At 36.6% G+C, this 26270-nt stretch overlaps 1 protein-coding gene across 2 annotated transcripts in view; it reads left to right on the top strand.

Moving 5' to 3' along the window:
- The first annotated feature begins 8177 nt into the window (after positions 1-8177).
- LOC124367296 overlaps positions 8178-26270 on the top strand; it is a 30906-nt gene continuing 12813 nt past the window's right edge. The window contains exon 1 of one of the 2 annotated variants that reach the window (XM_046824016.1): positions 8178-8352. The gene's annotated coding sequence lies outside the window, so the exon portion shown is untranslated. Of the gene's footprint in view, positions 8353-20608; positions 20675-26270 lie in introns of those variants that run through there. The other variant, XM_046824017.1, reaches the window with a different exon arrangement.

The raw sequence follows: 26270 nt of genomic DNA, 5'->3' as shown, positions 1-26270 counted from the left end.
AACAATTGAAAAACGAGTTTATTAATTTGTACGAAAAAAAAAACAAATTAGTAATGAAAGATGTTTAATATACATCATAATATACAGAAATAATATACTATTCTGGTGGCCAGAACGCTTTAATGTCCTCCAGGATTTGTTCGAGTCTAGCAAGTTGCGACTTGTACCGCATTCGTTCCTATTACGCCGTTTTGCCGACGCCCAAAGCGATTCGATTCTCTGTGTGTGTGCTCCTGTTGTAGGATCAACAAAATTTTCAGAATGGGTTAGATCACGTGATACTTGCTCTTTTAGATAAAAAATTAACTCGAGCTTGCAAAGTCCAATCCCAGATCAAGCGGTGCGCATTTATCACTGATAAGATAAGACAAGTGGAAAACGCACCTTATATAGTTAGGAGGTGGCCAAACTCGTGATTCGTCGGTTAAAAGTGACCAACCAGAGTTTCAGGATTTCCCGCTTTTCAATTGACAATGAATTAACCGCTTTAATTACGATATTTGTGAATGCGGGGACATATTAGAAAAGACCCCAATATTTTAGTCACATTATTTAACCATCTTCATTGTAACGTATAATTTTGCAATATTAAAAGTTGCTTTAAGCGTTGGTTTCACAGGATTTGGAAGCGTATACTAGGCCCTACAATAAACTACAATGTACGTGGACCTTTTCTGGAACGCAAGGACTTAACCCATTGCAGATCGTATTGTTTTGGCGCGCGGGCGCGGGCACCAGCGGGCATGAAATAATTTACGGTCAGCGGTCGAACGAACAGCAATGGTGCGCCACATCGTATCGTTGGCTATTGTATACTCACTTCTTATATAGCCTACGTTGAAAACTGGATTCCGGTTTATAAAAATATTTCCATCTATATTTTTAAAAACAAAATAAATAAATACAATACATTGTTTATGAACTATTGTAATATTTTCTTACAATAAAATAAAAACAATAATTAAGAACAACTTATATTTTGCAGCTTGTCGTTGCGACCATTGCTGGCTATTATACCGCATTTATCGCATTATACTATGAAATGCGATACTAGTGTTACTATTATGATAACAGCTGAGGAAAACAACTAATCAGAAGCGCTAAAAAACAGAGTAAACTCACATGATTTTTCAACTTCGACATACAACTGCGATCTGTGGGATATTTATAAAACTTTTGAAGCCTCTGAACGTAGACCGTTGTTTAACACTCTTAGTTGACAAGTGGAAACGATCGCCCAATCTATGAGACATTAATAGAACTATTTGGAGGGAAACTTAAAAGCAGACCGCTTTTTCGCCCTGAGCTCGTCATCGTGCTGTTAGGCCCGGCCGCTGCGTGGTCAGTGATCCGCAATGGCAATGGGTTAACACTGCAGGGAGCTAGAGAGAGCGGGGCAACCAGTTTTGAAGAACGAAACCAAAATCTCTGTCCCGGAAGTATTCGACACCCGGAGACCGATGATGGAAAGAGAGCGAGCTAAAATCCACTTGCTAATCACTCTAAAAGCAACATATAATCTAGTGATGCGCGATTGCGAGAGGTTAATACAATCGAAATGTTCCTTCTCGAGAGGTTCTGCTTAACGATTGTTTCGATTGCTTAGCGAGAGGTCTTTACAATCGAAAGGTTTCTCTCGATTGTTGCATTCGTTAAGCCAATTTGTTACTGCTTACTTTTCACGAGCCCGTCTTAACCTATTTTTCATCCTTACGTTCCATATATTGGTTTGCACCACTCTCCTCTCCATTAATTCCAGTAGTTTACTTTATAGTGTCTAGTCAAAATGTAAATTATAATTCTTCAAGCATTAAGATTGAGTATATTATCTTAAATTATAATAAATAGCTTTTCTTGGTTATTATTTTAAAATATTAAATGTTTTTATTTTGTACCATGTTATTTTTTTAATGTTTTACTGTTCATACGTCATTATTGTAACGTGAATAAGCGTTTAATGTAATATAATGTTAAATGTAGCTGCCAATATAATAATTCATTAAAACAACTCGGAAGTCAAGTCAGTCAAAAAAAAGTAACTAAATTAATTTATATTTCAGTTAAATCCTTTTGTCGATCGGCAAACATATCTCCCTTAGAATTTCGATTGCCTAGTAAAAGAATAGAATAGATCGTGCACGTAAACGAAACAATCGCTAGAAACCTCTCGGTTGGAACCTCTCGTCAGGCGTGTATGGTGTATCGCAAAAACAAAGTTATGGATCATGGAATCAAACATTTCGTTTTCAACATTTCGTCAAACACTTCGATTGCCCGGCACGAGAAGAGATGTCGTGTCACAATGAAACAATCGCTAGGAACATCTCGGCAAAAACCTCTCGGTAAGAACCTCTCGTTAAGGGAATCACAATCGAAATGTCTCGAGAGGTCCAAACAATCGAAACGTTTCGATTGTAACATCTCGTAATCGCGCATCACTAATATAATCTCCAGTAAACAAACAGCTGATCTAGCAACGAGGTTAACAACCTCGCAGAAGAAAAGATCAGCTGTGGCCGGGAACAGAAAAAAAGATCGGCACAGCTAGGCTACTAGCCCGACCACCGGCCAACAAAATAATAGTGGCAGACGCCACAATTTTATACTTTATCACTTGTGTCCCAAATATTAATAAAATTTTTGCTTTGGTATTGCTAAATTCAAATTTCTCTTCTCTTTCATATAATTAATGATGTGCAAAAGTGTAAAAAAATCGAATGTAATAAGACAACCTTCTTTACAAGTTCTGGAACCATTCTTCATAAGTTTCATGCCATTTCTTAGAGGAAGCAACATTCTGATTCTGATTATCAGCCCAGAAGCAAGCATAGGAAGGAAGTGTTAACTTCTATGTTACTATGTAGGCCTGCCATTCCATAAATAAAATCTTCTTGAGATTATTTTGAATGATATAAATCAAATCTTTCTTTTCAAATTCAAAAAGGTTTATTAATTTGTTGTCTACAAAAATGAGCTATGCTCAAATAAACATATAAAACGTCAAATTAGCAATATTACATCATTTGTAACAAGTTAATTATTTACAAATTCTAAGGCTATACTACGTAACTTGAAATATTTGTGGCTGTGAGTGAAAAAACTTTAAATTACATTCTTTTTATTCAAAAATTCCTCAACCGTGTAGTAGGCCCGGTCAAGGAGATGGTGTTTTAGGGCAACTTTGAATTTGTTGTGGGAATTTTGAATTTTGAGATGTGTGGGAAGCTTGTTATACAATTTTACAGCTGATTAGTAAACTCCAGATTCATATAGGGTTAATCGGTGGACTGAAAACTGAAGGTCTCTGTATCTCACCTGATAGTTATGTTCATACTGATGTTGAATTGTGTTAGATAGTTTATGTACATACAAAGAGTTTCATAAACATATAGGGAGGCCAAAGTCATAATTCTAAATTGAATAAAAAAGGGTCTGCATAACTGCCTGTATTTCAACTGAAACATTGTCCGAATAATTATTTTTTGAATAATGAAAATCTTATTACAGTCCACAGAATTTTTTCCCAGAACACCACTCCATATCTCAGTTGATTTACAAATCTATTGGCATAGAAATAATCTCATTTTAAGCATAAATATTTTACTGAGGTCCAAAAACAACTATTGGTGAGATATGATTTTTAAGTAGCTATTAAATCGCCATTTTGGACTCTATTATTTTCACCTGAATACAATTATAATTTAACATAATCACCAGCATTTTATCAAAAAGTTACTTAAATTTAATAGAGTGATTGTACTACTGTTTGTTATAATTTTCTCTGTTTGAGAACACCGATTCCAACTGATTAACTCCAATAACCTATCCCCTATGTTTAAAAACCAGTTCGGAGTTTAGACATATTTGCAAATAATTTACTCCTAGCCTGTATGTATATGACAATGAACAAGCATAAACATGTTTTAGTGTGCTCTTGTCGTAAGTAAAAACTTGAATACCTTATCTATGAACCATACAAGCAATACAGTGTTTATCCTAGTACTTAATATTGAGTCTCATCTCTATCTTGGTTAGTTTTACTTTTGCAACATAACATTTATAGTGTAAATGGATTTACAGTACGCGTTTAATACTCGTCTTTCTGCTAGGTACGTCTCTTTAGGCAGCTGCCCAATTTAAAAAAGGCATTTAAATAGTGTTTGTTTGTTGATCGGCTTACTGTCGACAGTTTCTTTTAAATACAGTTGTCAGCCAGCTTTAAAACGCTAAAGTGAAGTACCTCAATAATTCTACAAATCACGCAAGCTCCGGAAATATTTTAATATTGTCAATGACAATACTGGAATTAGTAGGACATCATTCACTTTAACAGTGTCCTTTTTAATAAAACTATAGTTAGTGGTCCCAGCATTAACCCGTTGTGGCGCAACATAACCTATTCCACCTCAGACACTACAGAGTCTTCCAATCGGGCTTTGAACTGCTTTTGTCTGGCACCAGCTAGTGAGGGAAGTTGATTAAATATTATATGAATACAACATTAGAAAACTTAATGTTTTATTGTGGCAGCAAAGAGTTTATATTCAAATTACTCATTAAACTAAGGTTATTAATATCATAATTTCTACCAGTTTGTGAGATTAAATGACACTGCCTAAAATTTATCATATCTATCGATCCCTAATTGATCTCGTAATTTGTCTATTGCCTATATAATGTTATATTACTAAGCGTATTTAATTATTAATCATAACAAACTGGTTAAATGAGTTTAAATTATAGCAAAGACTTGATGAAAACACCCATGCTATCATGCAAGTGACGACAACTTTGTTTGATTTGATGAGATAAATACTTTTACTTTCACCGCCACGAATGTGAACTCCAAGACACAAACGCAAGAGTTTCATAAACCTCATGATGAGCAGTGTTTTTGTTCGCCCCTCTGACTGCCAGGAGAACTTGCACGTGAACAAACAGTCGTGGAACCGTTCGTGGAATAGTCATTCCATCCACTCTTGCACTTTCAAAGGTCTCCTGACAAATGTGGACTGTGACATAAGCTGGCAGATAAATGAGCGAACATAAGAGACCTTATAAGAAAGATCGCTAGTAGACGACCCAATTAGAGTCTGAGCCAGTGTGACATCTGCGGACATCTTAGGAAAGGAGAGAGACCACCGGAAGGAGGAGATCATTCACAATCTGCTCAGCTAATACAAATTTGTAAACGGTATGCTTTGTAAAACTTACTCCTCAGAAAGTTACGATAATTGCAATTTATTTATTTTTCTTGAAAATTACTTTTAGTGCTTTCTCATGATGGTATAGTGCTAGTGTTGCTTAAATTAAAACAATCGCCTTTTATGTAGATACTAGCTGTTACCCGAGGCTTCGCACGCAAATGTTCAAACTCAAAGTCTTTATTATTATTTACTCGAGTAAAAGCAATTCTGATGTAACATCATGGAGTCTTATAATATTTTTGAAGCGTAAGTAGGCATACATCAGGTAGATATACAAATGTTTCTGGTTAATAGTGTCAGAGTTTTACATTATATTTTACACGTGTAGGAGCATATATTTTTTATAATTAATTATACTTACAACGCCACAGCTGAGTCCACCTTGCTGTCCTGATCAAAAATACAAATACATAGGTCTGTATTCCGTCAATCCTTGTCATGTACTTCCGGTCTAAGATATTTGCAATGCCATAGTATAGTTTGCCATGTTAGTCTCACGAGGAAAAATGTACATATGTAGATCTGAGAAGTCTGTTACTGTCTAGGGAGTCTTGCCTACTTCTGGTATAAAGAGGAAATTCTTATTAAGTTTATGCAACTTTCCAAAATAATCGTTTATAAAGTTTTGCGTTGTGAAGTCTCGTTGTTTTATTTAGAGTATATTCTGAAAAATAATGGATCGTTGAGGCATCTTGGTGTTCATTTCTCTGTTTTCCATAAGCCACTGTTAAAATATTATATCACAATGTTAAGGAGGGTACTCGAAAACAGTTGACTTCTTTGACATTGTGATATGGAATTTTTTTCAGTGACTTAAGGAAAAACAGAAGAATACACACTATTCTTGTACCATTCACTACCATACACTATGCACAATGAACCATTCTTTCCCAGACTACGGTCCGGAAAACAACAACACTTCTATCACGCAAAACCTATTATACACGATTATGTTAAAATGTTGCATGAACTTAGTAAGGGTTTCTACATATAGAGGATGTAGATGCTTTTTGATCGTAGTAGGCTACTCAATACTGCGTATATAGTATACGGATTTATCGGGAGATGGTAAACTCAACTATGGCATTGTAATATTTTAAACCGAAAGTACATTACAAGAGCCATAAGCAGGCGCTTTTTGTAGCAGGCTTCTCAGTGCTACATGTTTACATATATGTTCTCTATATGGGGAGCAAGGTAAACTTTATGGCACTGCAAATATCTTAGACCGAATTTGTAATGTATTGTTATAATCACGTTTAATTACCACTCACAAAATACATACATTGCCAGGACTAATAGATATACTTTTTTAATTCAATACCGAGGCCTTCCAAGGATTTGTTCACGTAACGACATCTGGTCGTGAACAAGCAGAGGGAAAATAATATTCTATACGAAAATAATACAACTTAGGACTGGAGTATGTAGGTATGTAAAAATATGTAAATATTTTTTGATCGGAACAACAAAGCAAACAGCTTTGGCGTTTGAAATATAATTCATTTTCAAGAATCAGAAATGCTCTTACACGCTCAAAACCGGATATAAGAGCCAGTCGCCATTGCCCAAACTCTCGTAACCATGCACACTGAAATAATATGTACCTGATGTATGCCTGTCTGCTCTTTTTTGTAAAAGATAATCTATGAAATCTTTACATGGAGCTGTGGTTAACATTTTTTAATTGTCAGCATGAGAAGTATATTGTACTTATCAACATGGTAAACGATTAGTTTGAAATGTTTTATACAATTTCAAGGAAGTAGATAATTATTTATCGAAGTAGTCTTTTAAAGCACACGTATGTAAAGTGCCTACTTATTTTCTTGATTGGGGTTAAAAAACGAAATAAATTCAATGAAAACCGGAAGAAGACGCTTTATAATCTAAGTTGGTTTTCGAAACCTACATTAAGTATATACCACGTACAACGAAAGAATATAAAATTTAGCTGTAATAAAACGTTAATATTATTTTAAAGTCTAATCTGAACCCTTTAAATACCCATTGTATCAGACCACAATGGTAATACTATTATATTAGTTTAGGATCTTACGTAATTTTTCCAAGAGCGTGCCTGAAAACCCCCACTTTTACTTCAAAACTGTACCGTAAGATAGCTCATTAGGGAATGCAATGTAAATGACTACCTATGCATTTTACTGCTTCTGTAATACTTTCTAGATATAGTAGAAATTTTTTGTCGTACCTTATTGTTTTGTATGGCATTACAGTTATACAAAATGTAAAATTATCTAGGACAACAAAAAATTAAACATTAAAAATGTAATAATTTTATTGAAGATTGTATACCATCCAGTGAATTCAAAATATCTCAAGATTGTAACTACAAGTATGTTTGGACTTTCCCGCCGATTTCCATTGCTTTCCAAACGTATTTTAAGCATTTCCGTTGGTTTTAGCCACTATTTTGTAAAAATATGTTTTGAAAATTAATATTAATATTGGAATCGAGTAAAAAGAGTCGTGGTATCGAGAATCATCATACTACCGTGTATCGGGTATTTATGTAATGAGTACTATAATCGGTTTAAATCGAACAGCTGTAAACACATAATTAAACATATTTTGTTTCATGTGATATTTTTATTGAGTGCTTTATTGTTTTAGTAATAGTAAGCTGTCGTCTCGTATTTTGTGTTTTGGTTATTGTAGAATGGTTAGTAATTTCTCTCTCTATTTTAAGCCTCAGCTACAGCTATGTAGACTTCGATGTGCAATGGTTTATTTTCAAAGTACACACACTTTTTCGTGTCTATACATTATTGGCCCTCCCCAGGATTCGAACCCGAGATATCTCAGTTAAAGAACCGAGACTATAACCATTAGTATACGGAGGAGAACAATGGTTAGTATTCAAAGATATAAATAAATAAGTGAAAAAACATTGCTCTACCAGGCTGTGTGGTTATGTGCCAAGCCTGACAAAAAAAAAATACTTATTACTTATGCTATCTTCGTATTATGGCGGTGATGGAGACTGTTGTTATAGAGTGTTGTTTTGTGTAAACCAGGTTATTTCTCAAATTGTTTCAGTTTTGTAAAATTAAAAATGTATTAGCGAATTTTATCCGGAAAAAAGTGATTACTCTAAACACTATAACATTTACACTCCTTGGAGGTAAGTTGGTTAGTCTTAATAAAGTAACATTATCAAGAAACTGAGCTCTTGGCAACTTTCATATAAATATAAATTCAAAAATGGTATATTACAGCAAACAGATATGACTTTTTGTGAAATTAGGGTTAACAGATCAATAATTTTGACCTAAGATTTAGTGGCAAAGTGGATGTTGAAAATGGTGTCCCAGTTTTCAGCATTTCACAAGTTCTTTTTTGTATCTCTTAAAATATTTGTCTTTCCTTAAGATAGGCTGTACGTATGTCCAATCTTACTTATACCAAAAGCAAAACAAGGAGGAAGAAAGTAGATTCTATTATTTAACCCCAGAACTGGTACAGCCAAACCTAAACATATTGTGAAGTAGACAAAGTAAACAATAGTCAACAAATTAAACCAATTTAAATTCCCATTACAAATTAAAAGAATGCAACATGCCTTTCCTGTCTATTCTGACGCAATTAGGCTATAGTAGTTTGATTTCAAGTGCGTTCACGACACTGAATTTGCAGGAAAACAGGTACTTTGGTGTTATCTCCGTATAAGTACCTCACCTCTATGCCTCTATTTTTTGGAGAGTTTTTCGTACCAGGGATCTGAAAACTACATCATTAGAAAGCACAGACTTTATTTTACTTTCTGTAAAAATTATGTGTCTTTATGTTGATGGGTTCTTGTTTTATGTTTGTGGCTCACATAATGAAGCAATGTCGATGAGAAGGATTTGTTATTAGGCTGGTACTTTGGTATTATCTGGAGGCCATAATTTTCTGATAAATTTTGCCTACCATGTATTTAAAATATTTACATTTTTAGAAAGAACAGACTTTATTTATTTTACTGTGTCATTTAGATGATAGGTTCTTGTTTTCTGTGACCTGAAAGAAAGCGATGTTTGCGAGAAGTAAACCATTCTATCCCTATATTTTTCTTGTTATTACACAACATAAGTAGATTTAGATTAGATTATCATAAAGGCTGCAGTATAATAAGTGTCCAACACTCGAGTAATCGAAAATATCGAATCATCATTATTCATAGGTAAAGAATCCTTGTTGGCATAACTTATAGTAAATTACGGGGTAGGGTACGATAAGCGGACCCGGTTTTTTTTTTATCATCGATACCTAATATTCGCATCTCAAATCCTAGACTTTCAATCGATATAAAAGTATCTATAGTCCTCAATAACAATCATAAGTTTTAAATTTAAATATGAATTTAATATTTACAGTGATCAAACAAATCATTATAATCAAAATTATGAAAACTGAAGATGATCATATTTGCTCCTCTCACAGTTACAGTTATTTCTTTCCCACAAATTTCACGTAATGGATTATTCGGTACGAGTCCAACATGTTGAAGCCACTAAAAACATGTTTTATCATCTTTCAAAGCAATGTCATGTAGTTTTCTAAAATTGACTGCCATTTTTAATAATAAATGTTACTTATGTAAAAATTGAAATTACCGTACGTGTATTATTTGAAAGTGTTTACAGCTGTTGATATAGATTTTTAAGTTAATTGTTCAAAATAATTAATCCGTATCAATTGATTATATCAATTGTTGTTATTAAGTAATATCGTTTGCCAATTTCGAAATAAAAAACCGGATCCGCTTATCGTACCCTACCCAAATTACGTTATACCCATTTCAAATTAAGTATTAAAAGTAATAATGTTCTGATGAATAAAATACAATCTAGGCTATTTATAAATTTAATTAACCAAACAGTATAACATTTACTTACTTTTTACTAATTTTGAAGGATAAACATGTCTGACACAAATAAAACATGTACATAAATTCCATCGAGATATTACCCAAATTCAAGATTAGAGCATGTGAACGCTTGTAAAGGTTATCTTTCACTTTGGTACTGCTAGTAACTTACTTATGATAACCTAATCTAAACTTACAAATATAGTCTGCAACAAACAGTAGATAGGGACAGAGTGGCCTTCTTATCGTCGTATCACCAACATCCCTTACTTTTGAGAGGCAATAAAACAAAAGCCAACTGTCACAATAACATGTCATTTTCACAATATGTCAAATATAGTCTGTTTGTTCTAATAATGTAGTATTTTAGGTCCCCGGTAAGAAAAACTCTTCCAAAAATAGTGTCCTCCGGATCATGCTAAGGTACCGAAAAACATTACTCGTTCAGACCAAAGAATAGCAAATCTAACCAATCAAGAAATACAAGAAGTTGAGCAATGGAAAACTAGGCCAAAATAGCATTGAAAAAACTATTCTGAATAAACTTAATCGTGGAGGTTGAAACTGCACGTAATCAAATTACGAAAAACAGGAAAAATTTCTGAAAACCTTTTTAATTATCCTTAAACGTAGTCTAGTTCAATCCCATGCTCTTTTCTCGCATTAATGTTGGTAACCGTGTTATCTCTTCCTCTTTTACCTACTTCTCTTTAAGATTGTTATCTGGTAATTCCTTACAATTTCTATATCAACTTCTTTTTTTTTTAATATATATAATACAAAGTAAATATTTGTTATAATATTTGAGACGGGTTACAGGGAACGTAAAGTCGAACTAAAATAAACTAAAATATGCTCATAATTAAATATATGGGATGATCCTAACATATAAATTGTCTGTCTCTATCTAATATTTATCATTATGTGATATAAGTAGATATTATAGATTGAAAAACGTTAAATTTAATCATGATGAGTACTTACATGATCAGAGCTTGAATTTAGATACTACCTCGAGAGATAATTTTCTCGTTCTGTCAGAAGTGTGGGGTAAAGCCGAAGGCACCACCGAACCCCACACTGATGGCCAGGGCATTTCTAATTTATTTCTGTAATATATTTTGATGCGATAAGAAAGCGAAGTTGAAACATCGCGTATTACAAATAGTAGAAGAGGGTTATATTATTAATTATTATTTACATCACTTTTTTTGTTATTTCATCTTTCTGACACTTTTTACCGTCTCAAATGAAATGTGAAAAAAATTGTTTCTTCACTCCTATAGTATGTACTAATATAGAAATGGAAAATTTAGGGTGAGGAAACATGGAATAAGGAAACCTAACCTATCAAAGAGATTAGAGATGTCTAATAAACCAATGTGGAGCCACAGTATGGTTTTGAGAAGTTAGCCTAGAACTGATCAATAAAAAAGACCATTTCCAGCAGACCTTGGTTTTGTCAGTCCTCTGAAAAACAGAGAGTCTTGTTAGATCAATGTGGACTCAACAAATAATTGACCGATTGCCTATAGCCACCTTAACACGTTCGCTACCAGGCGGCGCATATTTGCGCCACCTGGGTCACCGTGACAGACCAACGCTACAAAATGTGGTTGTTCTACACAGACCGAGAATAATTGGTGTGAGACTAACTACAGACCAAGGATAAAATATTATTGAATTGAGCTAAAATTCAACAAAATAACCTAAAATGTACGTCTGTACTGTTCTTATTTGATATATTGCTGATTTGCGTAATTTTTACGGCGGCGCATATGTGGGACGCTCGGTCTATAGTATCAAAATCTTAACATAGACCAAGCGTCCCATATATGAGCCACTATTTATTTGCTCAGTTACTGTAGGTTTTAGGGTAAGTTTCAATCAAACATGCATATCTTATTATGAGAGTATTTTATTTCATGGTACAAAAGCTCAAACAAGATTCATATAAATATAAGTTCATTGAATGTGTTATTATACATTTTTATCTTATTTAGCTATAGGCCTACAAGAATTTTAATAGTAGAATATAAGAAAATAAAGTAGAAATAAAGTTTATTTTATTTCATAGTACAAAAACACAAATGGGATTCTTTTTACTTTACAAGACATAATACACGACTGTTAACCCATATCTTATAACTATTTTACAAAATAAGTGAACATTTATATAAGTTATTAAATTTACACAAATATTCAGAATGTACCACGTTACATTATATATATTATAATGTACATTATATATACATTATATTGTGGAATGCTCACACATTCGTAGTCTAATTATTGTGCCACTGGTTATAACAAGTTGGCATGCACAGGCCAAACGGTTTGTTATTTGAGTCTCTGCAGACAGAGCAGGTATAAAATGTTTGCTTCCTCTTCTGGTTTCTCTCTCTGCAAACATGGCATCTCAGACGCTTTTCCAGCTTCACGGGAGTATGGGCAGACTGTGAAGAGTGGCTAGAGCGAGAATTCCTTGGCATGGGATCTATCTGAATGTAATTTTTTTTACGATGTCCCTGAAATTCAGGTAGGTTGTTTTGGTGGCAAGCCTTGAGAAAATGTAGACACCGTTCCACAGGGAGACGTCTAGTAGGTAGAAAAAAATTTTGATGTACCATAGCAGAGACTTTCTGGGAGTGGAATAATACGAGATCATTTGATCACTGCGATCGATCCCACACATGCCTTTATTGTAGCGGACAACCATGCTAGGCTTCATTGTTTGTTCCCCTCTTTTGTTTGTTATCAACTCGATGGTAATGGTTAACACATTTCTCTTGTCACGCCACTTCATAACTGTAACATCTCCCTTTTGGCGACTTATAGACTCCCCTTTTCTCAACTTTGTTTGAACCACAACCTCCGGATTACCAGCTCTAGTTGACCTCAAAGTACCACTCATGTTAGTCTTGTTATTCATGAGATACTCCGCTAACTTAACGCTATTATAAAAGTTGTCAAGAAAAAGCATGTGGCCTTTGCCAATGTGGTCCTTCATTAACTTTTTGACCACTTCAAAGGAGTGGCCTTTATCTGTGTCCATCAGAGTCCCCTTTCCTTGATAAATTATAATATTTATAATGTATCTTTCTGATGTAGTCAGCTCGTAAAGTTTTATCCCATTTTTTGTTGCTTTATTTTTTATATACTGCCGAAACGACTGCCGAATAGTCGTGCTCTAAAGAGGACCATAGCTTCATCCAATGAAAGCGACTTACCAGAGCTGTAAACTCTAGCACAGTTTGCTAAGATATGGTTTACTAAGTTTTCAGTTGTATGCATTCTGTTGTTTGTGTTGTCGGTGTCTGGATCATAAAACCGTAAGCATCTTAAAATGCACTCAAAACGGGTACAGGACATTGTCCACCCAAAAGTAGGATGTTCGTATAGGCTATCTTTGGACCAATAGTGCTTTATTGACGGTAAGTTTACATTACCCATCAACATGCACAAACCCAAAAACATTTTAAGTTCTTCGATATTGACATCATCCCAAACGTTCAATGATGCATGTTTAGGATTTCCTCGAATGATTGATGCTCTTTTATTTGTCCAAGTAATAGACAATAGACAATATATACTTTATTGACATGTTCTTTGAGAACAGTACATAGCGTCAGTTATATAAGGTAACAATTTTTAGTAGCTGTTTGTAAATTCTTCTTCTGTGTAAAAAGGTCTCTCTTGGAGCCATAGAGTCAGTTGTTTCTTGAAGCGGTGAGGTGGTTGGTTCTATAAGTGCTCTGGAAGGTGGTTGAAGTAGGCGGCTCCTTTATAGAATGGTTTCTTCTTGTATAGGCTCAGATGGTGTGGGGGCAATGCGAAGTCCGAGGCATGTCTAGTGTTGTGCTGGTGCAGATCTGAGTGTCTTGGCTGTGATGTTTTTACAGTGTAGAAGATTACTTCTCTTATGTAGAGTGATACGACTGTCAATATTTTAAAATTTTTGAAGTGTTTTCGTCAGCTGTCACAGTAGTTAAGGCCTGCGAGGCATCTAATTGCCCTCTTCTGGTTGATCAGAACTCTCTCAAGGTTGGTTTTGGATGTTCCTCCCCAAGTGGCAATGCCATATCTCAGGTGTGATTCGAAGAGAGCAAAGTAAGCTACCTTGGCTGTGTCTGTGCCACTTATTTGTTTTATTCTATGTATAACATAGTTTCCTGCAGATAGTTTTTTGCACAGTTGATCTATTTGTGGCTTCCATGACAGTTTATCATCAATTATGATACCAAGGTGTCTGGTGGTGTTTTTTATTTCTAGGTCTGGGAGTGTCAAGTTAAGGTCTCTGCGTAGATTGCTGAAGGTCATCTGAACTGTTTTTGTATTATTTAAGACAAGGTCATTTCTGGTACAGAATAGTTTTGTTTTATTGAAAGTGGCAGTTGTGTTTCTCAGGAGTGTTGCTATTGATTTATTTGCTATTGTTAGTGCTGTGTCGTCTGCATACATGACGGTGTGACAGATGTCTCCTAGCCAGTTGGGCATGTCATTTGTGAGTAGGAGGAACAAGACTGGCCCCAGAACCGATCCTTGTGGTACGCCCCTTTGTGTGTCAGTGGTTTTTTATTGACATTTCTGTAGTATGTTGTTTTCAGTGTAATTTACTTCCACAAACATCTTTCTATCAGTCAGGTAGCTGCGGAACCAAGCTTTGAGCTTTTCCTCTTATACCAAGGTTTCCTAGTTTTTGGAGTAGTTGTTCGTGATTTAGGCAATCAAAAGCCTTACTGAAGTCTAGGAAGAGGCAGGTTGCTGTGCAGCCTTCTTCCAGTTGATCTATAATGTATTCTATGAATTGTATTAAGGCTGTGGATGTTGATCTGCCCTTTAGGAATCTGTGTTGTTGGTAAGTAAGAAGTTTGTTTTCCTCAAGGTAGTTTAGGAGTCTGTGTCTTTTTCTAAAATTTTTGAAAAAGTATAAATGAGTGAAATAGGTCGATAGCTGTTTGTGTCATTATGTGGTCCGGTTTTGTACTTCGGGTAGACTTTAGCTACCTATTTTTAATTGGTTGGGGAAAATTCCTTGTGAAAGAGATTTGTTAGTTATAAGGGTGAGTGGTCCTAACAGTTCGTTTTTACATGCTTTTACAAGTTTAGCTGATATGTGATCTGCTCCAGATGAGGTTTTTGGTTTTAGGGAGTCTATGATTTTTAAGATTTCATTAGTTGTTGCTGGTTTGAAGTGCAAGTTCTGCTTTATAGGTGGAGGTAGTTCATAGTCATCTGGGTCTGGGTTCAGATTAAGATCAGAGTTTTGGAGTGTTCTGTGTGCCACAGTTGAGAAAAATGTGTTGAAACAGTTTGCCACTTCTGCTGGTTGTGTTATAATGGTGTTGTCCATTAGGAGGAGCAATTCTGTGTTGTTGTCAGTTTTAGCCTTACGCTGGTTATTTACCACTTGCCATAACGCTCTGGACCTGTTGTCAGCTTTGCTTATATATTCTGCCATATGTTCTTTACGTAGCGATTTTAGCTTAGTGTTGTAACTCTTTTTCCTTGCAGCCGTCTCCATTTTGTCTTCGGCTCTTCCTGTGCATTGTTCCTTTTCCAAAGCTTTTATGTATTTACTTTTTAATTTGGCACATTCCATGTCCCTGCACTGTCTTAAGCCTTTGTTATGTCTGGTTGTGCAGGTTTTTAATGGGCAGGTTTCATTTAGAATAGATTGTGTGATAGTGTGGAAGGTATCATACAAGTCGTTAATGTCCTCTTGAGCATGGAGAATGACCCAGTTTTGGGTTTGCAGTCCGGATTTGAAAAGTTCTATTGTTTTCTTGCTGTAAATTCTTTTTCTTTCTCTGAAGTTTTCTTTTGTTGTTGATGTGATTATTGTGGCTGATTGGGCTGTATGGTCAGAAAGTCCAGATGAGATAACCGATGTGTTTATCAATTGTTGGTCAATGTTAGTGCATATCCAGTCTATTGATTTAGAGGTATCTCTGGTGATACGTGTGGGCGGTAGGTTCATTCTTGTTATCTGATAAGATGTTAGGAGCTCTTCGAGTTTGGATTTGTCATTCCTTTCAGTCAGGCTGTCCACATTGATGTCTCCTACAAGCACGATCTTTTTGTGTGAGTCTAGAGATCTGTCGAGTTGTTCTGTTAGTATATCAATACCTTGGTCTAAGTTTGCGTTGGGAGATCTGTAGACTCCGAGTATTCGTAGGCTTGTTTTCTTTGTTTTTATTTCGAAGAGAGCTGTCTCGCAAATAAGCTCGGCCTCATCTCCACTTGTGCATATGAGATTAGTGTGCTGTTTGAGGTCATCTTTTATGTATCCTGCCACCCCTCCTTTGATATGGTTTTTCCTGGCAAAGCCACCAAGTGTATAGCCATCAATGCGGGTGTTTTCTAGGTTTTCTTTGGTCAAGCCGTGTTCTGTTACTATTATAAGGTCTGGGTTTTCCTCGCTTATGAAATGAGTAAGTCTGTCAATTTTGTTGCATAGCCAATTTACATTTTGGTGCATGATTTTAATTTTGTATAAGGTGCTAAATTTTCCTCGATGTTGAGTTCTGTGTCTTTTTGGGTTATTAGTTCTGTACATGTTGCTATTTTCTTTTCCTTTCGAAGTTTATGAACGTCCTTGTTACAAAAATGGTTTTTTCTTTGTCCCTTGTCCTTCGAGTGCAATCTAAAAAAGAGGAGGTGTTTGTTTGGAGTGGCGATGTCGGATGTGGTGGAAGGGTGGTGTTGCAGACTTTTGAGTGGGACTCTTCTGGTTCCTTCACGTTCATGGTTGGTGAGGTGTTTTCCTTCCTCGATGTCAAAGGGGGTGAGGGGAGTCTGAGAGGGTTCTGTATCAACAAGGTTTGGGGGTGAGTTTTTTTCAATTCTGCTTGTTGCGGTGTTGAGGTGTTTTCCGTGTGTGGAGGTTGAAAGTGGTCAGCCAGGTCCCGGCTTGTGTGCGAGTTCATCAGTCTTATCCACTTGATCAGTGTGTCGTCTCCAGTGGGAGTGAAATAGGTGAAAGATTGTGTGTCTGGAGATGGCAACAGTACAGTGTGGTAGGGAGTCATATATGTCTTCTTTATTCCTTGATGTTCTTATGACTGCTACATGCCCTGCTTGTTTGCCTTGAAATTCATGCACTGTTGACACATTATAAAGCCCAGGTTATTAAGTGCTCGTTTTTCAGCCTGTTTGAATACAAGGACTTTATAAAGGTCTTTGTCCAATCGCAGCTCTTTTATGTCTTCCAGGTACTTTAGGCTTGTCTCGTTTTTCACAGGGTTGCAAGTTACCATTCCTTGTTCATAATAAGATGCTAAGAGGGTGGTGACACTGTTAGTACATCTATATGAGAAACTTAAGACTTGTGTCACCTCAGCCACTCTTGTGATGTCATAGTATGTCATGTTGTAGTTTGTCCTGTTTATGAAAGGTATTTGTTATTTATCTCCCACCAGTAGCGCCTCTTTTACTCCGGCAATCGCACAAGCAAAGTAACTATTTTTTCTAGGAGAACGATGTCAAAAATAGCGCCAAAAACTTCAACGGGATCTGTTGTATGTAAGTGTATTTCTTCTTCACCTGTAAACTCGTGAACTATTGGAAAATTGTTTGTGTTGGTCCAACAACCAACTGAACTAACGTAGGCATTGTGAACTTCATTTGTTACGAACTGCACGTTACAGTAATCTGTCAAACTATTTTGAGACTGTTCAGTTTCATCATTGACAATGTTGGAGTTATTTACAATTTTGTCCTACTACACTACTATTAGAGCTCGGAACGTGCTCACTCTGTCCATCTGATGAAAACAAAGAACTTGAGTCAGATGCACAGTCACTATTATTGAGCTCACGATCTATTTCACTGTCAGTACACACAAGCTTACGTTTCTTATTTTGTTCCATTTTGTCTGCAATAGTTTCTAAACACTAACAAAACTTAACCTTAACCGTAGTTCAGAAGAAAGAAGCCCGTGGTATGAGGTTTACAACAAGAACAGTGTAGGCTGCAATGAACAAGTTTACCAACTGTGCGGGACGTAATTTTTAAGATATCCAGAGACCAAGCGTCCCACATGTGAGCCAGACATCCCCATAGACCAATACAAAAGTATCAAGCCTCTAAAATAGACCAGTGATTTTTCAAGGCAATAATAGTGGCATGCAAACAGCGGCGCAAATGTGGGACGTCAGTCTATTTGAGGAACCCCGAGCGGGGCATACCTGTATTTGGGACGCCGGTGCACGGTTAGAAACCGTGCGGCTCATATTTGAGCCGGCTGGTCAATGGGTATACGACTTTTCTTAACATGGTGGTAGCGAACGTGTTAACTGATAAGTTGGTGCAGATTTTCCTGCCGGGCAGACTTAAGCAACAGACTATATTGGAGTTGGTGTAGAGAGTACAATGACCGAATGAATCTTAACCTAATTCATTAATGAGGTTAAACCACTTCAAGGGTAGATCAAAGACAAAATAATCAAGGTAACACAACATTTTGGAAACAGAGGGGGTTGTAGTTTTAGAGGTCATCAGCCACAGGGTCAAAATTCAGGTTGGCGAACATTAGAGTCATATTAAGGCAACTTTCAGTTAAACTATCTAAGAGGGAAATAGTGGATGAATGCTCGCCCCAACTCCCTTTGTACACCCACTTTAATAATAAATATCTACGTACAGCTTATCAGTCATATTTAATTTAAAAAAAAGAGATGTCTCAGATCAAATTAAGCAAGGAAAGGGCAATACCAAGTGTAAATTTAACAAAATAAATTAAAATAACAATTATAGTCTCTCCCTCTCGCTCATTAGTACTTAATGTAGCTATAGGAAGTAAGAAACTTGGTGGATTAGTAGACACGGTATCCTCAATGTGTATTATATCAGAAACATTTTATGGTAATCTAATTAATGAGAAGGGTATCATATAAAAAGTCTAGACAAGTTAAATTAGCTGCCACTGGCAGCAATATTGATTTCAAAATGAAAGTATGGGTCCATTTCAAAATAAATCACTTATCTTGGACTTTTCCTTTTTTTGTATCAAGAGTACATATATTCCAGTGGACGTTATTCTAGGTAAAATCTAAAGCAATATTGAATATAGCTCAGGAACCATTATTTTTCTTATAGAAATTTAAACCTCTCACCTTGTTTATAGAGATCAACAGGAGGGTGGTGGAGCATTGGAAGGTCCGACCCTAGGAAATCAGCTTACGAGGGCTGTTTTTTTTTTTTTTTCAAGTTCCGATAGGCCATAAATAATAAACACATTGAGATAAAAAGATGATTTTATTACCAAAAGATTCGTAATTTCTTACTTATTTTTCTACGTAGTCACCAAAAATGTTGAGGCACTTGTCGTAGCGAGAGACAAGCTTTCCTATACCCTCCTCGAAGAAGTCTGCCGCCAGTGAGCTCAGGTAGACCCTTACAGTTGCTTGAAGCTCTTCGTTGTCAGCGAAGCGTCGTCCACCTAACCACGCCTTCATTTCTCGAAAGAGGTGATAGTCACTGGGCGCCAAGTCAGGACTATACGGCGGATGGTCGAAAACTTCCCATTTGAACTTTTGCAGAAGTTGTTTTGTGACATTGGCACTATGCGGTCGTGCATTATCGTGGATCAGGACCACGCCGGATGACAGCATTCCTCTCCGTTTGTTTTGTATTGCTCTCCGGAGGCGATGTAGAGTCTCACAGTATGATTCCTTTGTTATCGTTGTTCCCTGTTGCATGAACTCAACCAGAAGCACACCTTTTTGGTCCCAAAACACTGTAGCCATTGTTTTCCTTTTGGTCAAAGTCTGCTTGAATTTTTTGGGCTTGCTAGGGGAGTGAGTGTGCATCCATTGCTTTGATTGTTCCTTGGTTTCTGGATTTTCATACAGGACCCAAGTTTCATCCCCAGTAACAATAGACTTTAAAAAACTGTCTTTCTCGTTGTCATATCGCGTCAGAAAAGTTAGGGCTGACGCCATTCGCTTCGTTTTGTGATCCTCACTCAACATTTTGGGTACCCAACGGGCACACAATTTTCGGTTCCCTAGCTCGGTGGTCACAATCTTGTACAAGGAAGACCTTGAAATGGCTGGAAATTCGGTAGAAAGTTCATCAATTGTAAACCTCCGTTTCTCCCGGATCGCTTGGTCAACTCGTTCAACCAAACTTGCAGTAGCGACCGACTTGCGTCCTTGACCGCCTTCGTCATGGACGTCTGTTCGACCTTCAGCAAATAGCCTACACCATTTTCTTATCGCGCTATCACTCATACAGTGTTCACCATACACAACACTCATTCTGCGATGGATTTCAGCAGCACTACATCCTTCAGCTTGAAGGAAACGAATCACACTTCGCAACTCACAACTGGCGGGAGAATTGATCGTAGCGGCCATCTTTACTCGCCCGTAGCTCGGCTACGACTGATGGATTGGATCCGGCAACGGCGTTGGTTGTAGTGGGGGAGCGGCGCAATTGCACAACACAACACGCAGCCCCGCCTCCCGCCACTACGCTGGTTATTTGGAGAAACAAACGGAACTTGAAAAAAAAACAGCCCTCGTACAATTCTGGAATCAAACGAGGTCAAGTCCTTATTATTGCAGTATCCAGATGCTATTTCTAAAAGGTTAGGAAAGACAAGTGTTTTAACGTACTCAATTAAGTTAAATTCCACAGAAGTGGTAAAGTCACATCCTTATCAATATGCACCACGAAAATGGAACCGTTGTGATAGCATATTGACAAACTATTAGTAAAGAGAATCATTAAGCCTTCCACATCTCTTTACTCTTCTCCGGCGTTTTTGCAAACTTATTTTTAGGGCACAGTATATCACAACCTCTCGAATTAACATGGAATTTGGATGAATTAGTTCCTTTTCCTGAATGTGTAGATACACTCAAGCAAAATGGGATGAAGCCTTAAAAAAATCTTAGAAAGGCTTGGAGAACTCGAGAGAAATCATACAATTCCGGAAGACAAGTATAACCATTTCAATTGGGGGAACTGGGTAATATTTCGATTAAATCAACTGAGCAAAGCAACTGATAATGTTAATGCCAAGTTATTGCCACAATTAATGCCAAGTTATGGTCCAAACCTTGTGTTATTGAACGGTTTACGTCCCCAGTTTCAGTTAATTTAGTGAATCTAAGTACAGGGATACTAGTGAGTAAAGGACATGTGTCACAGCTGAAAAGATTTTTTGTCCCATCAGTCTGAGATGATAACCAGAGGTGTGACATTAAATTGTGTAGGAAACTGCCTTAGTGATATTAGATTGAGTTTGAGCTTTTCTTTTTCTTCCTTCTAATGTCCGGAAAGTAAACATTTACACACAACATTATAAAGTGGATGCGGCTGTACATATAATAGGACTCTTGGCTAGCCTTGAGTCTAAGAGTTGTCTTATTTTAGGGCCTCTCTACAGGGTGATCCATGAGAATCTTGAGGCTGATGCTGGAACTGGCTTTGCCGCGTGTTACGACGTAGTGTTAATATTCTTTTAATATCTACTAGTGATATTTTTCTGGCGTAATCTACATTTTCTGAGCACAGTTGGCATTAGTTTTTTTTTTTTTTTTTTTTTTTTTTTTTGAAGATGTGGAACCAGTTGCAATTGTATACCGTGTGGGTTAGGCTTCACACACAGGCGCACTTGCCTTGTCTATGATATTCTGTGGCCGCTGCTCAGAACAGACTTCTGGGATCTTAACTGCCTATCTCAAGAATAAGGATTACCCCAAACCGGTATACCATAGCGCAGTAGACTTTTGCGGTATCCTCTGTAAACATCACTATAAGAACATATATGCTACAAGAGGGCTTAAAAATTCTAAAGGGTGATTCAAAAAGGGTGCCGGTTTTGATATATCAAATTAAGAGATTTATTTTAATGAAAATCTTAAATCAAATACATAAATATGTTCATCTAACCTTCCGATTTCATGTATGAAAACTAATGTCATGCATGTGTCCTCCTCTGCTACGCTGGCACGCAACAACTCTGTCCATGAAATTAGCCATGACATAATTTGGCCGACAACCCGTCGAATTTCCTCCTTCAACTCATTGATGGTTTGGGGTTTATTGGCATAAACTAATGACTTTAGATAACCCCAAAGATGAAAGTCACAAGGTGTTAAGTCACACAGCCTTGGTGGTCATTGATGGTCAGAATTACGAGAAATGACGCGATCCTGAAAGCGGTCACGGAGCAACACAATTGTTTCACGGGCAGCGTGGCAGGTGGCACCATCCTGCTGAAACCACAACTGGTCAATGTCTATGTTATCCAAATGAGGCCACAAAAACTCCCTATCATCGAACGGTATCAGTCTCCATTCACTGTCACAGCTTGCCCTTCCTGATCTTCACAAAAATAAGGGCCGATAATGCCGCCCGACCAAAAGCCGCACCAAACTGTCACTCATTGTGGATACATTTCCCTTTCGTTAATCATGCGAGGGTTTTCGGAACCCCAGATACTGCAGTTCTGTTTATTAACAAATCCATTCAATTGGAAGTGTGCTTCATCACTGAAAATGTTATTCATTGCGAAGTTTTCTTCCTCCTGCGAATTTCTCAATACCCAATCAACAAACTGTCGTCTCTTCTGGTGATCTGCCTTTTTCAATTGTTGCGTCAGCTGAATTTTATAGGGGTGATATTTGAGATCGTACCTAAGAATTCTCCGTACAGAAGAACATCTTAAACCCAATTGTTGAGAACGGCGACATATTGATTTTGTTGGGTTAACAGCCACGCTGTCACGAACCACCTCAATGTTCTGTTCAGTTTGGGCACAACGACGACATCCAGAACTTTTGAGGTCGACTGTTAAACCCGTTTCTTGAAACTTTTTCATGAGTCTGCCAACTTTTGATTCATTCGGTGCTTCATTACTTCCTAGAGTACCGCGAAGTCGCTTAACAGTAGCCGCAAAACTCTCTCCACTCTGATAAAACGTTTTCACTATTAACATTCCTTGCGCACAAGTAAACTTCTCCATGGTTAGACACAGAATGCACTAATGAGAGAAATATCAGCTGCGTCAACAATCGGAATGTAGTCAGAAATAGAATCAAGGTCAAACATTGTCAACCGATAAAATAAAATTTACCAGTCTTTTATTTTATCGGTACACCTCTGATGCCATAATTATACAGTTTATTCAGCAGAACTTTATTACAAACACAGTCAAATGGCCTGGACAAATTGTAGAAAATACTGATAGCTCTCTGCGCCCGTAGGACATCATTTGTGAATCAATATAGGGCTGATATTGTAATGATGATGCTGATTTATTGACATTATGTTATTGGTCGGTGACGGGTCTTTTACACTACTAATCGTTGACTCAACGACCCTTTCTGAGAAAATAACAAATAAGACAGGGTCATTTAGTCTACAGGTCGTTGAGACAACGACCCCATTTTGATATTTAAGATTTTCTACATAGGTTCGTTGTGACAACGACCCAGTAAAATGAATGAAAAGGGTCAATTACTCAACTGGGTTCGTAGCAACAACGCCACTTTTTGCCAGTTTAGTTTAATATTTCAAAAGATGGGTCGTTGTCTCAACGACCCTAAATTATATTAAATGCTTATATTGAAAGAACCAGGTCTTTTACTCAACCATTCTTTGTGTCAACGGACCAAAATGGAGAAATGTATAAGCAATGTGAAGAAGGGTCGTAGCGACAACAACCCATTTTTAACTCAATGGATAAAATATAGTAAGAGGGTCGTTGAGACAACGACCTACTTTTAACTGTTCAGAGGTTCTTTTAGTCTACTAGGGTCTTTGTGTCAACTGCGTGCAGCCGGACATTGTGGCGAGATGTTACTGCGCACCAGTCGTACGGCGCTGAATGTTGCGCTCGTATTGATGTAGCGTACATTATTCTCTTGCCACTATAAATTTACAAATGTAATAATTTGTTTTGTATTCATTTAAAATTATATTAATATAAACCCCTTTTACCGGATACAGATATACTTTATAAGCAGTAATGATAAGACATTACCAAGTAAGAGTGATAAAAATGGAATGCAAATAAATATTAAAAATGGAAATTGTAACGATAAATAGCAATTCTAAATATCAAGAATATAGATCAAATTAATAATAGTAGATAAAAACCTGGAATAACAAAAACCTTGTTTCTTTTATTTATGGTTGGTAGTTGTTAAAATAGCCATATATATATATATATATATATATATATATATATATATAAACAAATAAATATATATACACACATATATATATGTATATATATATATATATATATATATATTACATACATTTTTGGTCTGTAGTGGTTATGGATTCTGGGGGTTGTGATCGTGAAAATCCTAAATATCTCCCGGAGATTCCAGCATAAGGTAAATTGCAACTGTTTATTATTACATGCACCTAAAAGTTTCCTTACCACCATTTTGTATTCTATTATTTTGTATCAAATGTTTGGTCAAATTTTCAAACATTTGTATCTGGTTTGAAAATTTTTAAATTTTGAAATAAAGTTTACTGTGCTGTTGGTAGAACACTTTTGCAAAAAGAGTTACGGGACAATGTTTATATGCGGCTTGATAAAAATACAAATACAATTTATAGGGAGATAAGAACTTCCCAAAATAAAAGCATTGCCTTATTATTTACAAAGATAATTATATTAATCTTTTAAATGTACATAAGTTTTCGAGTTTTATATAACTTCGTTACAAAAATACTTTCTGAATGGCAGTTGAATTGAAATATGGCGATATTCAGAGATACACTGACATTGCGAGTGACATTGGGAGTACTCAAAATAATTTAGTATATTGAAGGTAAAGGTTAGCAACTTGTAAAGGCGTGCCTTTGATCCGATTGTTTGCTTTATATGAGGAAATATTAATAAACTATCAGAAACACTCTACAACTAATGATATAATGCTCGGTGGCTCACACTGGATTTAAAATTGTAACATAAAAATCTAAAAATACAGACTGAAGGTCGTTCGGACTAGCGTGCGTTCGGATTACTGTGGACACGGATTCAAAGTGGACAGTTATTGAACGTTTAAAATGTTGATTGTGGGTGACACCATAGTGTGTACTGGCTAGCGATAGTACTAAAGATTATTTAGCAAGCAATTGGTATAAAGGTGCTAAAATTAACAGGATAGTCAACTTCTTAATTTTTTATTGTTGACATCAGTAACTATGGTTATGGAAAGTGAAACGTAATTTCATTCAAAATTTAAAGTCAGACCAAGCTACTGTAAAATTTTCAAAACTGCACTTCAATAATCATCATTTTAAATAAAAACAGTGGATCAATGTATTATCAAGTAAAATTTCATGCCTACAACTTTAAATCTTGTTTAAACAAGAATGTCATTCTCAATAGTCATAATCTTCAGTAGGAAACAAAACTATGATTAAATCCGTACCGGCTGCCACAATGCCTTCCAAGGACCAAGTCATCAGTGGGAACAGAAGTTTTGAAGGATAAAATTCTCCGAATCCTTGTCGGTGACCAGGATATCTTCCTAAGTACCTGAAACCGTAAGTTTAAATAAACGTTTTCTGAAAACTAATAGTTGAATATTTTGCTAGCTGTCTGGATTTCATTACAAGAACCTAAACTCAAAAGTATGAAAATTTTAGTGGAAGAAAATAGTTGTGATGGATTGTCACAGCAAAATTCCTTGTCGACGGTCTAGATCTCAAGCCTGGACCTGAAATTCTCCGAGGCGGAACAACCCTGATGGACTGCTACAGCAAAATTCCTTGTCGGCGGTCTAGATGTCAAGCCTGGACCTGAAATTCTCCGGGGCGGAACAACTCTGATGGACTGCCACAGCAAAATTCCTTGCCGACGGTCTAGATGTCAAGCCTGGACCTGAAATTCTCCGAGGCGGAACAACCCTGATGGACTGCTACAGCAAAATTCCTTGTCGACAGTCTAGATGTCAAGTCTGGACTTGAAATTCTCCGAGGCGGAACAACTCTGATGGACTGCCACAGCAAAATTCCTTGCCGACGGTCTAGATGTCAAGCCTGGACCTGAAATTCTCCGAGGCGGAACAACCCTGATGGACTGCTACAGCAAAATTCCTTGTCGACAGTCTAGATGTCAAGTCTGGACTTGAAATTCTCCGAGGCGGAACAACTCTGATGGACTGCCACAGCAAAATTCCTTGTCGACAGTCTAGATGTCAAGTCTG

This window comes from Homalodisca vitripennis, chromosome 8, assembly GCF_021130785.1.
Source record: "Homalodisca vitripennis isolate AUS2020 chromosome 8, UT_GWSS_2.1, whole genome shotgun sequence".
Lineage (NCBI taxonomy): Eukaryota > Metazoa > Arthropoda > Insecta > Hemiptera > Cicadellidae > Homalodisca > Homalodisca vitripennis.
Note: the sequence above shows the minus strand (reverse complement) of the source record. Positions and strands in the feature narration are given on the sequence as shown.